The 18,304-nt window shown below is 36.1% G+C and overlaps 1 protein-coding gene and 1 long non-coding RNA gene across 4 annotated transcripts in view; one reads left to right on the top strand and one right to left on the bottom strand.

Moving 5' to 3' along the window:
• The window catches only part of LOC141451719 (uncharacterized), a 64,260-nt gene that overhangs the window by 9,680 nt on the left and 36,276 nt on the right, over positions 1-18,304 (top strand). The window lies entirely within an intron of this gene.
• The window catches only part of LOC141451716 (uncharacterized), a 275,083-nt gene continuing 257,038 nt past the window's right edge, over positions 260-18,304 (bottom strand). The window contains exons 9-10 of one of the 2 annotated variants that reach the window (XR_012457059.1): positions 18,131-18,298; positions 260-638 (exon numbers count right to left, since the gene is read on the bottom strand). The gene's annotated coding sequence lies outside the window, so the exon portion shown is untranslated. Of the gene's footprint in view, positions 639-18,070; positions 18,299-18,304 lie in introns of those variants that run through there. The other variant, XR_012457060.1, reaches the window with a different exon arrangement.

The raw sequence follows: 18,304 nt of genomic DNA, 5'->3' as shown, positions 1-18,304 counted from the left end.
TTTTATAGTAAAGTATGTTTGCTAGTCGCCTCCGTCCACTACACCTAATTGGTTAGTTGGAAGTACAACTTGCCTCTAAAAATAGGTAATTACTTTATTTATATACGGCATAATTTAATATCAAACAATAAACATGCGTACCACGACAGACAGTCTAAGATATTATCCTGCAGACTCTTTAACAGCATTTTTTAATACTAAACTTGAAAATTCAGTCAAAAAATGTAAGTCAAAATTAAATCTTTATTATTTGGATATCCGGGAGATTTCTGACCGAAGATTGACCATTGTTTAGCAGCCGGAGTATAACCAGGAAAGCTTGTAAAGTAAGTGTAAGAGAACTAGAAGAGCTGACCAAGGAGGTTGTAGGAGCTGACCGTAGACTAAGGAGTGGCTGTTGTAAAGCTTACTCCTGACTGAAAGCTCATTTTTAAGCTTATGAAAGCTTTAAATTATCTTTAAAAGGAGCTACTCACCTCAAGTACCCTACTGGACGGTGCAGATAACAGGATAACAATTCCTCCTTACTGGTCCTGTAGCACATGCGCACCATAACTGCTTGGCAACACACGTTTTAGATTGCGACTTCTTGATGTAGGGAAATTGAAGTTTCTATCCAGTAACTTCGCACCAGAATCCTGTGTATGAAGATAAAACGACAAGAATAGAGAAGAGAACTTACAGCAGATCATTATGGCAATAGCCAAAATAGATTATAGTTCAGTTCCTTTCCAAGGTCAGTTATGCTCAATAGAAAAGCTGTGTGCTAGTATAATTTGAATCCCATACTGATATACTTAGGAAAAATTAACAATTTACGATTCGTAACTTACTTAATTCCCTGGAAATCTTAAGAGAAAGGATTTGCACAACCTATCCTTGACAGAACAAATACTATTCTAACTTTTTAAGGACAAAGATGAACTCAGGCCTGAGTAAAATTAGAGTAGGTACTTCCAGCTATCTTAGGTCAGAGTTCTGCGTGAACCACTGAACTGGACTTCTTGATCCCAGGGCTAACGTGAGTTTAGCTCGGTCACAGTTGCCGTTTCTTTTTCAGAAAGCCCAGTTCTAAAAGATAAACGACGAAGAACTACTAATTCCTTAGAACTGGTAATGTTCATAGTTTTACGCAAGTTTGGTTGGTTCAGAAAAATGCCAAATTCAGCACTTTAATTTATGGTTAATTCAGAAGTCTTGAAGGAAAAATCTAAATAACTAGATCAATTTTCCTGAGAGATCAATAAAATGAAATACAGGAAAATCAATAAAAAGAAGACAAAAAGCAGATAGAATCTCAACATTACTTATTTTTCCGTTGCATTTATTCAACAAACAGAAATCACCTCTTTACTGATCAAAAAAAAATAGTCGAGTGCATATTTATAGAAAATATTTACCTTTAAATCGAAACAATCACATTCAGAGTGCAATTTGAATGCAGCTCAAAATGGGTGCAAGTTCGCGCAGTAGTTTACTTTTCAAATAATGCAAATAGGTGAAACATTCTTCCAATTTAATAACGCCTGTATTTGAATTTAAAAGAATTTAAAGAACATTTCACTGATGATTGCCACACTATAGTTTGCATATAAATTGAAAGATTTATGTAAATCTTTTAAGTAAATGCTACTGAAGATTGCAGCATTAAGTATTCTAAATTTAGTGCTATAGTTATTATTTTATTATTAGAGGGACTCCTCATAAATTCTATTAGTTAGAAAAAAAAACTATTTTTTTGCGACAAGTCAAAGAACTTTCAAAGTAGGAAACTGTACTTTAAATCTTGGTATAAAGTATAAACTGATTTGGAACAGCATTTACGAGAATGGATTAGTAAAGTTATTTACATTTCTTAGCAAACCTTTTTTTGTTCCAGCGTAACAACATAATCTACAATAGCTTATAATATGTGATACAAATTGAGCTTAGCGGACCAAATAACAGCTTAAGAAACAAAGAGAAACTGAACTTACGTATTCATTTCGTCAGACGTTGTCTTAACATCCTTCAGATAAAAGTGAAACGATTTCGTGATGAATCGCAGCACAGTGCTCAAGCACTTTGCCACTTGGCAGGAAACGGAAGGAAAATATGCACAACATCAACTTTGAGCACAAAGAGAAAGCTACTACTAACGACCGACCCAAAACTCCTCTTTGTTCAGACCAATGGTGTAGCTCTTCATTGTGGAGTCTTCATAAACAGGCATGGAAAAAAAGTTCTCTCTGTTATTTAAAGCTCATTAAGCTCTGTTTTGGTGCGGCATTATGTAGCACTCTACTTGAATCCTTACATAATCCTAGGAGATTAGACACGATAATCGGCAGGCTTACTAGGGCCATGTCCATGTATGGACCGATTTTTCACCCAGTGGAAAATAACAATTAACCCCTTCAAAAAAACAGAGGCTATCCTCTTCACTAAGCGCAGGCCGATCTTGTATCGACATGTCCACTTCGGGGGGGGGACGGATTGTGCTGTGGGCTGCCACTATCAAGTACCTTGGGGGTATTACTGGATCGTAGGTTGACTTTTACCCCCCCCCCCCTCCGCACATAAAGGACAGAGTCAATAACAGGTAAGGCAGCCCCATTCGGGTGTTATTCCCACTGTTCTGCAGGGACTCTAAACTGTCTCCAGAGAATAAACTCCTGCTGTACAAGATTAGGCCCATGTTACTTTATGCTAAGTCTCTTTCCTGGAGTCTGACATGTCGATCAATATCGCCTCGCGGCAAATTTTCCAAAATAAATTCCTCAGGCTTGTGACAACTTCCACCCGCTACAGACCGTATTATAGACTTACACTCTAACACCAACATGGACTATGTAGAACACTACATCCAGTACCTCGCTACTGGTTTCTTAAGTAAGTGTAAATCAAGTCACAACAACCTATGCAGACTAATAGGGGACTATAGTTTGGACACTGTGCACAGGCACAGAAGAGTTAAGGACTCTCTGAAGTAAAACCTTCCTTAGAGGCTGAGGGTTTTTCACTGTTTTTCCCCTCATTACTTACTTTTATACTATAGTAACAATTTATGTAATTAGCTGGAGGTTATAGTATTTATACTGGAACTCCTTATGTACATATGTATATACCTTAAAATGTTAAATAAAATTTATTCATTCATACTTAATCCTAACTTTCAAGTTCTCCCTCAAAAATTGTGCAAGACGCTTCCTCCTCTCACTAACAGATCACCGTACACAGTACCATTTACAAAGATTATACTAAATTCTGATTTCGTAAAATTATATTTCGCTATATGAAATTTAGTAAAATTTTTAAACAAGCAAGAGAATTTTACACCAGTTGTTTTTATTAATGCCTTGACCGGGACCGGGAATAGATATTGATCTACAGCTGCAAAGGAGTGTCTTCTAGTGCAACCAGACTGGATGCACTTTTTTAATGATAGCCAGTAAAGTGGTACTATGGACTAGCAGCTCTAAAAAAAAAAAAAAGCAAAAAAAGCTTGCTATAATTCCAGAGCGAGAGCTCAATCATGCTATATGTGTACATGATAGACTGGTTTCCATCAACACATTTGCATACCAGGCCACTCAAGTTCAGGAGCTACCACATCCTTGTCATCTACATCTACACACACTAAATATACATCACAAAGTACACCCCATTATAGCGCTAGCCATGCATAATCACCAGCTTAATATAATGAAGTATTATGTGTATATATATATATATATATATGTATTTATATGGTTACATAGTAATTTAGTTAGATTAACTACAGACATTGTTGCTTATAATTTTTGTTTTTAACCCAATATGATGTAAATATTGAAGTTCCAAAATTAATTGAAATATAAAGTTAGGCGTAAGTGAAGTTCAATCTTGGGTGAAGTACGATTTGACTCAATACTTGGAAACCAAACGGATCGACCCTAAAACGGTTAGACTTTCTTGAGCGAGGTGGTTCTACACGGGGTCAGCAACTAGCCACATTTGGCTTTAGTGCCTAAAGGTACTGAACCCGGTTGTGATCTTAATCTAAGATCCTAGACGCATGATTGATCAAAGGCAAAAACCGTTTTTTGTTGTTTTTTCCAGCGTTTATTTTGACACAATTATCTTGTGTCAAACTAGTGGCTCAGGGGGTCACAACCGGTCAAAAACAAATGTCTTAAATAAGGCCCAACTAATATAGTAACAACGTTACTATAACTATCACAAAGTTTTCGATGAAAATTGGTGATTAATATTAAACAATATTTCTAACTAATTTTTTGAGTTTCACCAAAATCAAAATCAAAATCCGAGGCGCCTAAAACAACTACTTCTAGAAACTTTCCAACAGGAAACAGACTTAGTCACTTAACTAAGTTTTGGTGCGTAATGGGCAAAGCAATCCTCAGAACATCTGCCAGAGAAGGGAAGCCTATAGAGCTTTGGGAACAAGGTATCCCAGACTGCTGCTCTAGACTTTTTCTAGCATTTCATGTGAGCCAGCCAAAGGAAGTGAAGGGGGAAATTGCTAATTAGAAAATTAAGTGAAATATTTTTTCTTTAAAAAAATATACTTAAAGAAAAACAAAATTGATATTCTATAGAATTGGAAATGAGATTTTCAAGTGATCACATCAGTTTTCTTTTATTGTAGATTAATGTAAAACGGAACTAGTGATATTCAAATTTAAAGACAAATTTCATTTAGAATGACGTGCTTACATTTCCGGTATCTTAACAATCTGAATACATAAATAATAGATAATTAACAAATTGTTCTGTGAAAACTAAAGCCACCAATCAAGGACTAGTTTTAATAACAACTATCTTTAAAAAAATCTCTCAAATGGAATTTTTATAATAAGAATAATTGGTAGCATTCCATCTTGTCAACTGTGAGGTAATAATTTGAAATTTGATCTAAGTATCAAAGAAGCTGAGAATTAGTGACAACCCGCTTCTGCTACAGCTTCTGGCTCTTTTACTATGTTGTAACATTCTTCTAGGCTTGTCATCTGGTTAATCTAATATTCCATTTCAGCAATTTTCGGTCATTCCCTGGATTTTAATTTATAGTTACAAAGCAAACAGGAACCCAAGTTGTGCCCAATTAGGTGATTAATGTCATACTGGATGAAATACGATATAAGAGGATCCTTTCTGGATTAGGCAGCATCCAAAGGAGTGATGATTAGGCGAAAGAGTAAAGAGATCTTGAATTTATGCAGCTAGGGAGAAACAGTATTAGTTTTACTCACTGGCATCTCAGCATTCTAACACCAACTGGCTCCTCCAACTGGGATCATAATTTCCATCGTAAACACCTAGCCTAAGGATGAGATTATGATCGGCGTTGAATTGGATGAACAAACAATTTAATTTGCATAATAGGATCGGAATAGTCGACCACTGTCTTAATCTGGTAGCCATAGAAACACGATTCGTTCATTTTATCTTAGTTTTTTTTTTATTACAATTACACAGGGGGCCAAATCTTGTCTTCAAGTTGAGTTCCTGGGCAGCTACTTTTAGTGTAGGCAAGAGAACAACCGGAGAACTAAGAAAATTTTCACTCTTTTATCGCTGCATTGAGTGGGTGGGCAAAGGAAAACATCCTCAGGACATCTGAAGAAAGGTTACAAAGGAGAAAATGGGAGGTTTTTTGTTGGTACTAGGGAGAGCGTTATTCCTGACATCGGGATCCCCGCTTTCTTTCGCAGAATCCATAGTGCATCGGAGGCCATTGGAGCGGTTCCAGGATGAGGGAATGGTTATCCTTAACTACCAGCTTGCTGTTCTCCTAGAGGGCCTGAATAGTTATAAGAGGAGAGGTGATTCTTCTAATACGCAGATCAGTTTCAATCAGTATTATAAGCCACAACCGATAACGTTTTGGTCTGCTTGACTAAGAACTGATGGTTACAGAATCTGACGGTATGTCTTCAATGTAAAAACAAATAAGTTGGACTCGAAATGCTGCCTTCGGATTCAATATGCTTGGAAGAGAGAGTTGGAAGAGTCAGCTTTTTTGTAAAAAAATAATAATTTCTTGAACAAAATAATCGAATTTTATATCGAACTTTTCATTCGAACAAATCACCCGATAATTCCATATGAAATGATTATCTTGATTTGATTCTGATTGATGTTGATTTCGTTTTGTTTTCATTTTAACATTAATATGAGCAAACCAGGTGTGAATAGGTACAGAACCAAAATTATGGAAATTAAGACTTGGGATATCAAAGTAAAATAAATAAAAATATATAATTCGGGAAGACTCATGTATGACTGGCAGGTCATGTGCTCGCTCAGTATGTCTGAGATAATCACATAAGTTGGTCTGTCAACAAGAGAGAGAGAGACTAGTCTTATCTTATTCGACAAAGAGACTATTAGACGGGGTCAACAAAGCGAAAAACATATCGCTCTAACTAGTACATATTTCTACAAAAGGAATCAATCCAATTAAATCTAAATTCATTTTTTATCCTTTATTTTCTCTTAATGTTATTATTTCTTATTTAATCCAAACTCGAGCGTCGACTCTTTTATAATATAATAAAAATATTAGGTCAACGTATCTGGGCACTTGGCGGAAAATATTTTTAAGTTTGTAGATCAACTTACCGAATTGTTTTAACACAATATTCCGGTTTAAGTGAACGTTTTAAATAAAACATTTTAAGTTCGTTGTATCCTGTGAACTCCAGAGAATAAATTGTCAGCTTGCTAAACGTTTTGGAAAAAGTTTTAATAATCCAGAGTTCTGTGCTTAAGGGGGGAAAACCCATACTATAGATAAAAAAGAAAAAATATTGGGAGAATTACAAGTGAATCCTTGTAAATCCTGCTAGCTAGCGAAAATTCAAATCCCACTAATGAGGTCATGAGGTCTTGGCCCCCCCCCCGAGACTTAAAGGACAACATTTGCCCTTTGAAAGAACTTTGACACATTGACTCCGCAGATGTTATTTTTCCCAAAAACAAAAACTTATCCTTAACCAAACAAACCCTGAGCCTTATCCAAAAAAAATGGAGAAGATTCTCCGAGTGAAATTACCAAGGAGTTGGCACTATAAGATCCTTTAATCCTGCAGGACCCTCTCCCAAGATCAAATCTAATCTAAACACTTAAAATCAGACTCAAGTCTCTCAAGTGTTTTTTCCATTTTTCCTTTTGAAAATCGGAGAACCATCAGTTCTTAGTAAAGCAGACCAAAACGTTATCGGTTGTGGCTTATAATACTGATAGAAACTGATCTGCGTATTAGAAGAATCACCTCTCCTCTTATAACTATTCAGGCCCTCTAGGAGAACAGCAAATCGAGAATCGAAAATCGAGATCTGAGAGTATATAATTAAGATGCTTACACTAATTAAAAAATAAAATAAAATCTCAAATAAAGAAAGTTAAGTTGAAAGAGGCAAGAAAGAGTAAAGGAAGGGGCTATATTGGTGAAGATGAACCGAGTAGATAGCATGCACAGATAGGATTCCAATTAGAGTGGAAGGTGTCGGGTCTTATAACGGCTTGACGCCCCATCTCTTGTAGTCCGTCCTCGCCAGCTCTCTTTCTCTCAGCATCCTCTCTTCCTTATTCATCTTCTGCTCCTCGCTAGAGTCCCTTATCTAGATCTATCACACACATTGCTGTCACATGTGTTTACTAAGTTTGTCACCCTCCCAATATAGTTGTAATACTCGCCGCTCTTTTACAATCACATCATCACCCATTCGGCATCTTTCTCTCTTTTTATTTTCTTTCTTTTTCTCAAGTGTGATGATCTACCCTCAGTAATAAAAATAACAGAAAAACAAAATAAACGAATTTATTAAAAATAATTTAACTAAAACTGTACCATATTCATTCTAAACTTTATGATAAAAATGTTCGATAAGTTTTAGTACATAATATCGATGTTAGAATACATTACTGGCAACACTGGCCTCTCACTCTGGTCGTGGTAAAAGATACTGACGCTTGTTGAAATGTAATCTGAGAGAGGTTAATATTCGGTCTCCAACATTGTGAACATGTTTTTTATATATTATATATCTTGAGTTAAGTTTTCTTGTCTAACATATAAGATTTCCTGCAAGAATGTCGCTGTCATATTCATTTAAATATTTTATTGTACGGAGAAATTTACAGAACTATGTACAATATTTTAGTTTTAAAGGGAAGGGATTAGCTGCGTGATTACCGTATATTGGATTCCAATAAGGAGATCCCCGGGTTCGAAACCAGCTGCTAGCCTCTTCCTAGGAGCTTTCTTTACAGCTCACTGACCGGTGATGGACTGTATTGTCTGCAAGAAGCCTTGGGGTGCCTCAATTGTAGAGAAAATTAAAAAAATCTCTTCGACATCCCGGTCAGAATAGACCAGATGTGGACACGTTTGCACGGAAGCGGATCTGTGGCAAATGCAATAATGAATCTCTATGCACGTTTGATGAAGCTGTGAATAATGGTATCCAGTTAATTCTTTCTAGAATAAGTTATTTCTAAAAATCTTTTAAAAAAAAGCATAATCTAAAAGATTAAGAAAGTTTATTTCAATATTAGACAATCTTCGAACAAACTGCGAGCTACCACCTCCTTCACAGATAATTCTCTTAAGCTTTAAGAATATAATCTTTTTCTTTTTTTTTTTTTACTTTCATACTTTATTTGTCAAAGATGAAATCTTAGTTAAAGTGGTTTCTAAATGTAACAAATCATATCGATAGAAATATCACCTTATTGAAATGTTACGCTAAGGATTAGAAAGAGACGTCATCACGCCTCACCCACACACAGTCTACAAGTCTGTATAAACACAAGTCTCAACACAGACAATTTAGTAGCAGCAGTAAAAACCCCTTTTTTCCATCTCGGCTTAACTTTTGGAATAAATAACAAGATAACCTGGCTGCAGATTACCTCACCAATCTCGTGTATAAAGAAACAGCTGAGAAAGAACAGAATCTTTACGAAGACATAAGACTCGCTTCCGTCTTCTCCATAGCATTTATCTTGAAATATCATCTCCTTCTAACATTTAGTTTTCTTTATCTCTTCTTCCTCTGCAGCCTCTTCTTCTTACTCACTTCTTAGCTTTTCAGTTTTGTTTTATCTTAAATATCTTAATTCAATCTTCAGTCTCTTTCTTTATTTAGAGTTAAACAAAAAGGAAAAAGTTATATTTGTATTTTTTGATGCTTGGACTTTGAACACGAACAATAGTTTAAAAATTATTGGATTCAACAAAAGTCAAAAAAATAATCTTTTTTTTCAAATTCAGTTCAATAATGAGCATCAGGCCAGCAATGGATAAGCGATCTCTCCATTATTGGAGGCAGGAGTGTAAACTTTAGGCCGCACATTGTGTATCCTAGGTACATGGAACATTTCCATGTATCCATCCATACTATTCCTGTCCATATGCAGACGAAACTAGTCCATAAAAAAAAAACCATCATCTTTTGACTTGAATAAAACCTTGGCCAATCAAAATGGAGCTCCCAGAAATTACATCCTGCTAAATTTATTTTCTGAGCGAGGATCCTGCCTTTTCAGGTCTTCTTGCACAGTTCTTGGGAGACTTATCTTAAAGAGACCAATGACTAGAACGTTTTCAACTTCTTTACCGAATTTTAACAGGAAGATGTTCTAAATTAACAGCTGAATGGACAAGATTAATGTCTTCTTTGGTTTACATATTGATGCTAAATTTTGACATTGGCACTAGTAAGTTTTAGTAACTCAGTTACTACTTTGAACTTGACTTCGGCACTCCTTGCTAGAAAAATTCTGACGGTTTATACATTAAAACAGATTTTTTACTCGTTTTTTACGAAAAATCTGACATTGGCACTTCTTGCACCAAGCCACAGAATATAATAACAATCTTAACTAAATGGACATCGAACTAAAACCAGGTTTTCTCATTCAAATAAAACTTTTAATTTGAGTTCAATAGAAAAAAAAGATTGAATAATTTAATAGAACAATAATTTAATTTGTTTAAGCGAGTTTATCATAGGAAATCCTAGATACAGATGGTAGATCTGTACATTGTCCTGGGCAAAGCACACTACTAAATATTTCCATTACTACAATAGCTTAAAGTTCATTTTTTAGGCAGCATTACGAGTAGTTCGTCAATTATATGATCAATAAGAGACTAGATTTTTTTTTTTGCTTTTTTTTTTTGGCATCGGCTTTCGCCAAACAGCCAGCATCGTCTAGGTTCTTATCACTAGAATATCACTCACTCTCCATTCTTACTTATAAATACATTCGCTTCACACATTCATCCCTCTACTATATACAACTATTTACATAAACTACAGCTAATGGATGGATCAGTACTCTATATTCCTGCCATCCTTACAGCTTAACCGAAATTAAAATCACCGTAATCCTTCTCTAATCATTTTCTTTCATTCATTCTACAACTTTTAAATACATTCATATTTCCATTGCTAGCTCTGCTATAGACTTAAGCACATACGAGGGTCGTTTGAAAAGCCCGTGCAAAAATAAAAACTACTTAATTTTTTGGTGTAAACCTTTTTTATTTTTCAACATAGTCTCCTTTTAGGCTTATACACTTCTTCTAACGCTGCTCTAGTTTGTTGATCCCTTCCGAATAATAGGATTTGTCCAAGTCTGAAAAATAGCCATTCGTTTCTGCAATCACCTCCTCGTTTGAATAAAATCTTTTTCCCGCCAGCCATTTCTTCATATTGGGGAACAAATAGTAGTCCGAGGGAGCCAAGTCTGGAGAATAGGGGGGATGTGAAACGAGTTGGAACCCTATTTGCATTAATTTTGCGACCACAACTGCTGAGGTGTGAGCTGGTGCGTTGTCGTGATGGAAAAGGACTTTTTTGGTGGGCCAATCGTGGGCGTTTTTCTTGCAGCTCGGTTTTCAAACGGTCCAATAACGATGAATAATATGCACCTGTAATAGTTTTACCCTTTTCCAGATAGTCGATGAGGATTATTCCTTGCGAATCCCAAAAGACAGTCGCCATAATCTTTCCGGCCGAAGGAACGGTCTTCGCCTTTTTTTTGGCGCAGATTCCCCCTTGGTAACCCATTGTTTAGATTGTTCTTTGGTCTCAGGAGTGTAGTGATGTATCCATGTTTCATCCACAGTGACGAAACGACGCTTAAAGTCCTGCGGATTCTTCTGGAACAGCTGCAAACTGTCCTTGCAACACTTCACACGATTTCGTTTTTGGTCAAGCGTGAGCAATCGCGGCACCCATCTTGCGGATAGCTTTGTCATGTCCAAATGTTGATGCAAAATATTATGTACCCGTTCATTCGAGATGCCCACAGCACTAGCAATCTCACGCAGCTTCACTCTTCTGTCATCCATCACCATATCATGGATTTTATCAATGATTTCTGGAGTAGTAACCTCAACAGGGCGTCCAGAACGTTCAGCGTCACTTGTGCCCATATGGCCACTCCGAAAATTTCGAAACCACTTATAAACTGTGGTGCAGAGTCACCATAATGTTTATCAAGCTTCTCTTTAGTCTCCTGAGGCGTTTTGCCTTTCATAAAGTAGTGTTTAATCAACACACGAAATTCTTTTTCTTCCATTTTTTGAAAATCACTCGACTTCCTCTATTCAAACGAATGCCAAACACAAAGAAATAGACCGATCTGGCTGAAACTTGGTGTGTGTTCTTCCAAGAGATGCTACTAACTAAACATAACCTCGATACGCGCCAGTGGTGCTAACTCTCTGACTTTGCACGGACTTTTCAAACGACCCTCGTAGATGTTGGTGGAGAATATAATGTCTTCGTAGCGAAATGGTGCATCTAAATACCTGTATATATCGTCAAACATTCGTTTCCTTTCTACCACATAACGTAGACATATCCATTATTATATGTTTGAAATCCTCCTACTCATTTTGTTGATCCTGTGTAGATACGATCCGCACACCGCGTGGTTCGCTCCTCTCAGCCTGCTTATTGTCGTAACAACCCATTTATTATTGGCAGCCCCCCCTTAAATCTAGACTAGATTTACAAAACTAATAAAAACCAAATTTTTCAACGTATTGATTCTTTTAAATTTTTTTTTTAGCATAATTGCGTGCAAACTAAGTACGATGTTTCCGGATCAAACGATTCCGCTGGCTCAGTTAAAGCTCCCTCCATCTCCATCAGTTTAATCGAGCTTTTTTTTTTAAGTTCAGCTTTACTGGACTGCCTAAATTACTTAGAATAGTTCGAAACTATTATTATTTTTGTTTTTCCTTTTTTTGATCTTCAACCTTCAAACTTTTTTTTTGTTTTTGTTTTATACAAGCGCGCATGCGTGTATATGTACGTAATTCGGGCAACCATTAACATTTTATACAACAATTAATTTTTGATGATATAATTTGTATGTAGTATACAGCAGTTCTCCTCTCAACTTGCGTACTTCTAAAAACTTGCCAGCAGTCTAATTAAAAAACCAAAAAAAAACAAAATCAAGCGTACGAGGAATCAGGTTTCTGTACAGTTGTCAGTAAGTTGTAGCGGATGTTATTACTAAATAACCCGACATTGTTTCACTACAGAGTTTTTTAACTACGATTAACTATGGTGGCCCATTAGATTTTAATTTTTGTTTTCTATACAATATATAATACAAAAAAAACCGCCATGAAACCTCTCTGTCGCTCCGTCTCTCAACAATCGCCTTACTATTTAATTTAATGTAAATCGCTAGCCGAACTTGTTGTGAGAGATTTAAAGGTTGTTAAAAAAAGTCTTGAGCAGTAGCTGTAGATGATTTTCAGTATTACGTTGTTCAGTCTCGTATACATACATTATGTTGTACACTGAAAACAACTCTGAAGCTGTTAAATCTGTCCTAATCTACATTATTCATCAACACAGTCTTCACACGACTCGAAATGTTCCTCGTATATTCCTCTCTCCCTAGACAGCCTCGCCTCTTCCCATCAACGAACGAACAATTTTAAATTTAATTAATAAAACGTAATTAGATCACAATTGATTTAAGGTAATTCTCGATTCAAATGTACAATCGATTCAGAGAGAGCCTCTCTCTGATCATTAAGTTTCTGGTAAATTCATATTTCTAATTAAAACTTAAATCTTTAAAATCGGTTTTAAACTAACTGAAAAGGTCAAATATCGAGTTGAAGTTTTCAGTTCTTTTTACCCACTTCTTATCTTTTAGTCTTGCCCTTGACGTTAAGTTCCTTTACAGCTTTTAAGTGATTCACCAGCAACAGTTCTTCTTTATTCTTGGGCAATCTAACTTGTTGATAGTGTGCGCTTCATTGATAACTTTCAGTTTCCATCTTGGCTTAGATCAATCCTCAGTGTTCTGATTGGTTTGAATATTTTGAGTAAGTAAGGTTTTAGATCTGTTAACGTACATGAGCTTAAGCTTTACTTTCCTTGTTTTTTTTAAAGTTCTCTGGCCTTTTGAAGCAAATATTTTTCTATTAAAAGATTATTTACCGCCCTTTGAATATTCCCACTAAGCACCAAATCTACACTTCCCTCTTAGAAAGCCTAATACTGTATGGATCCGAGGCATGGACACTGACAACTAAAGAGCGCAATACCCTTAATTCAACAGAAATGGGAATCTGGAGAAGATGTTTAAGGAAAACAATCTTCGATAGAGTCCCAAATATGGTTATAAGGGAAGCCGTCGATATAGATAAAACCATACTGGATAGGGTAGACGAAAGAAGGCTGTCTTGGTTTGGACATGTCCTTCGCATGAGCGATACGCGCCTCCAAAAAAAAGGCTCCCTGCTGGCAACCTGCTGGCAGACAAAGAAGAGGAAGGCCTATGAATAGCTGGGCTCGCGCTGATAGGGGAACTAATGATAGCGCGAGGTCTATGCGAAAGCGACGCTCTGGATAGAGAAGGATGGATACTTGGCGCAAGGAACCCTGGTTAGGGAAACACCTTGAAAGAAGAAGAATAGAAAGACTATTTACCATAACAACGCCTGCGATTTGACAGATCTGTTAAGCTTCTTTGAGCTTCACAATACTGATTGCTGAGATGGATGGGCTTAGTGGATTGTTCAGATACTCTTGAATCCTTACAATCAGCAGTCACTGATACCTCCAGAATCTACGCATTTTACATGGTTTGATCCAGTCTAGTAATTACATAGTCTTTTTTTTTCACCTCCAATGAAGTTAACCTTAAAAGCATTTGAAATCTATACGTGAAATTGACGGGCGAATAAAAAAAAAAAAAAACAGGACTGCTTCCAATGACACGGAACAAGTATCGTTCCACTTTAGAAACTCATAGTAACCAAAGTGTAACCGATATGATGTCTGAAATAGTTGTTTTGTGGACAGAATATGGGGAGTAGTTACAGGAGGTGACAGACTGTACAAGGATATTTTTGTAATAGGACACTTGACAGTTTTGTATGTAAAGGGAGGTATAGTATTATCCTGGCTTGTCATTAAGTATAGTGCATCATTCCAGGACAACCAGGGTTTTCTGGTTAGCTTATTAAAACATTATCCCCCTGCAGCAGAATTCCACATCTCCTCTGTCCTAAAGATGGGCGGAAGATACAGGCGGATATTACAAACACACATACACTGAGATGAAGAATGAATAAAACCAGAAAAGAAAGAAGGAGGGTCCAATGGGAAGGAGAACAAACCAGCATCTCGGTAACCATGGAGAAGGACCGCTGAGGACTCACGCGAGCCAGCTTGCATGTGTGACAGTCGCGTGCAGCCTCACTATGCTTGTGTTTTAAAATAAATAATTAAGTTAGATACAAAAAAAAAACGTACTCTAGATGGCGCTTGGGCGTCTCACAAGAAATAAAAACCGGTCGATACCTTACGTCGTTCATTCTTTTTTTGTCTTTTTTTGTTTTTTCTGTACTCCTGATACTGTTTCTCAGCTGCCTTGATAGCGAGTCCAATATATTAAACAACGAGTTTATGAATATCGGCATTCCTTCGAGGAATATTATATATTGCTTGACACATGAGTGCTGGTACACTGAGGTTTTTTTTTTTTCTAATCCAGAGCTCCTATATAATCTTTTATTCTCCTGCCCTTTAAGCATTAATCCTGATTTACCATCTCGACTTTCCTTTAATAATCCATTTACTCTATCATGGCTCCACTCCTTATGAGTAATTTTAATTTAAAAGAAAAATATTTTGCCAAGCACAAGAGAAATAAGTAAGACTTATTTAAAGGTAAAAAAGGGTGACCTTTAACGGCCAAGTCCAATCCTCGAAGTTGTGTATTATTTTCAGATAACATAAAGGTTTATTATTATTATTATTATTATTATTATTATGACAATACCAAGGTAATAAAGGGAAAAAAATAAAAAATAAAGAAAGAAATATCCGCAGTACGAAAGTTACGTCGATATACTTTTGAGGTTGATGTGATGAACTTTAATGTTGGGTTAGACTATAGTGTTGTTTTACAGTAGAACGACATCTGTCTGACCAACAATCAAACTATCATTTATGTGTGTGTTGTTTATGAAGAGCAGAAGATTGCAGGTTGAGAGAGCACGAGTCCTCTTGCAGTTCACTTTGAAGGCAAGGGGAGGGGGGAGAAAATAACACTTAACTGCAACACACCGCTTGCCAGACTCCATTATTTTGAGATCATCAAAAAAAATTAAGAAAAAGAAAAAATATGACCGTATTCTAGTCCAATAGTAAGCCACTCAGACTTCTCAGTTAAGTATCAACAGGTCGTGCACCCAAAATAACTCTTAATGCAAGAAATAAAATTATTATTAACAAGTTATTGGTACAGCCGTACAGCTGAAAAAGAATCAGCTGATTACTGTTTTTCTTTCAAGGTGACACTAAATTGCAATATGCTAATTATGTAGGCATTGGAATCTAATCTTAATTAGAATTTATTAAAGACAGAGGAACAGAATTAAAATGCAACAAATGACATAACTAATGGGAGCCTATGGGAAACTGTAACAGACTGTAGAAAAAGTTAGTAGTACAGCTTTAACAAAGCACAAGGCTGCAACCACAAGGGCCCCTCCCTTAGCCTCTTCGGCTCCTCCCAAACTTTAGAAACCTGATATCCTAAAATAGAGAAAAAATTGTGCAAATCAAAAAAAAAAAAAAAGGAAATATAGAAAGCGTTAATGACAAATACAACTTTGCAAAATATAATATAATCATATAATAATGATATGACCACGTTATGTACTATAGAAAGGAAACGAATGTTTGACGGACATATACAGGTATTTAGATGCACCATTTCGCTACGAAGACATAATATTCTCCACCAACATCTGTGTACTTAAGTCTGTAGCAGAGCTAGCAATGAAATATGAATGTATTTAAAAGTTATAGAATGAATGCAAGAAAATGATTAGAGAAGGATTACGTGATTTTAATTTCGGTTAAGCTATAAGGATGGCAGGAGCACAGAGTACTGATCCATCCATTAGCTGTAGTTTATGATAGTTGTATATAGTAGAGGGATGAATGTGTGAAGCGAATTTATTTATAAGTAAGAATGGAGAGTGAGTGATATTCTAGTGATAAGCACCTAGACCAAGGATGAGCAACACGCGGCCCGCCAAGCATTTCTAAAGTTGAATTTATTTTATCGACTTTCTCCCATCAATATATTGTTATAAAATTAATTATAATAAAATGGCGAGTTACTTGTCGACGACGTTTTTAAACATGCAATACGACGCGCCAGCGCGATGATTTTTTTTTGTGACGAGATACACATTTGTCGGTGACTTGTTCAAACATGCAATACGGACGTTTCGTAAATTATTGGTAAGAGTTAATGTATGTGCGGCCCGCCAAAAAAAAAAAAATAATTAAAATTTAAATTGGCCCATTGATTAAAAAAGGTTGCTCACCCCTGATCTAGACGATGCTGGCTATATAGATAGACGATGCTATTACGTGATACTAATCGTTTCTTCATAGTTACCGATATCTGTAATTCTTGCGGGCCAGATTCATTATTAAATGTGCTAGTAAGGTCTTACGATGAAGCCATACCCGCAACACTAGTTTGCTATATTATTTCATTATGACTGCATTTACTCGATTCTTAGCTACACAATAAATTCCCCCCCCCCAAAAAAACATATATTTGCTCGTAAAGCTGGAAACATAGTGGAGCGGCGATGATAGCGAAGAGCAAAGCGGCGAAAACAAACACTCTCTATAGTTAGCGTTGCTCTATCTTCGCTTTGCTCTCCACTATGCGCGGTCCTCTTAGGGTACGTTTACAATGGAGCTGTGAGTATAGATGATAGCAGAGATGATAACTGATAGAGTAAAATATAACCGCTGTAATAGTGTGCACAACGGAGCTGTGATACATGCAACATGTCCGAGTAGTGAAGAAGAGTTTTTATGTTCAGCAGCAACAAAATGGTATATTTTAAAGGAAAAACGCTTTAGAAAATATCATGTACATCCCATAAATAAAAAACGAAGTACTTTGGGCGAATTTTACCATTTAATAAGGAACTTAGAAATTATCCGGATCGTTTTATTGAATATGTGAGGATAGGTCCACCCACATTCAACTATATTTTAGAAAAAATAAGGTCAAAATTAAGAAAACGTTGGAAAAATTGTCATGGAAATCCTATAACCATAGAAGAAAAACTAGTGATTACTCTTAGGTAAGTAATGGTTTGATTGAACAAAAACAACAAATAAATACACATGAAAATAAATGTAAGCACGATTTAAAAAACAAAATATTGTTTAAAAGTAAATAATAAAATAATAACCAAAAATAATGAGTAAAGACAGCACTAAATAATTTTTCGACGTCCATTTTGAGGCTCCGATACTGGGAGTTCAGCTAGCAGAAAAATGAAAAATTCAATTCTATCATCTATGCTCGTTTATAGCAGCGCGTATGAGTCACTAGTCGCAGCTTCGTTGTGCACGCTCACATAAGAATGTACTAGGTTATTCTATAAGCGCTGATGCATCACTGCTATCATCTCCGCTATCATCTATGCTCACAGCTCCGTTGTGAACGTACCCTTAGTATGTTAACTTGTGTTTGATTTCGCCGCTTTGCTCTTCGCTCCACTATGTTTCCAGCCTAAAACTGATAATTATTTAAAAAATAACTAACAATTCCATTAAATTCCAGTAATTTTAATCAAATCTCCAAATTTTAGGATATCAGCCAAGTTTGTTTTGTTCAAATAACCTCACATCATTTTCCAGGAGTCTAGTAATTTTTCCAACCTCACAGAGCTCAAAAATGTAGCTTTCCCAAGTGGAAACTCAATTTAAAAACCTGCAG

Source organism: Rhodnius prolixus, unplaced genomic scaffold (assembly GCF_049639745.1).
Source record: "Rhodnius prolixus isolate KJV_2025 unplaced genomic scaffold, Rpr scaffold_14, whole genome shotgun sequence".
NCBI lineage: Eukaryota > Metazoa > Arthropoda > Insecta > Hemiptera > Reduviidae > Rhodnius > Rhodnius prolixus.
Note: the sequence above shows the minus strand (reverse complement) of the source record. Positions and strands in the feature narration are given on the sequence as shown.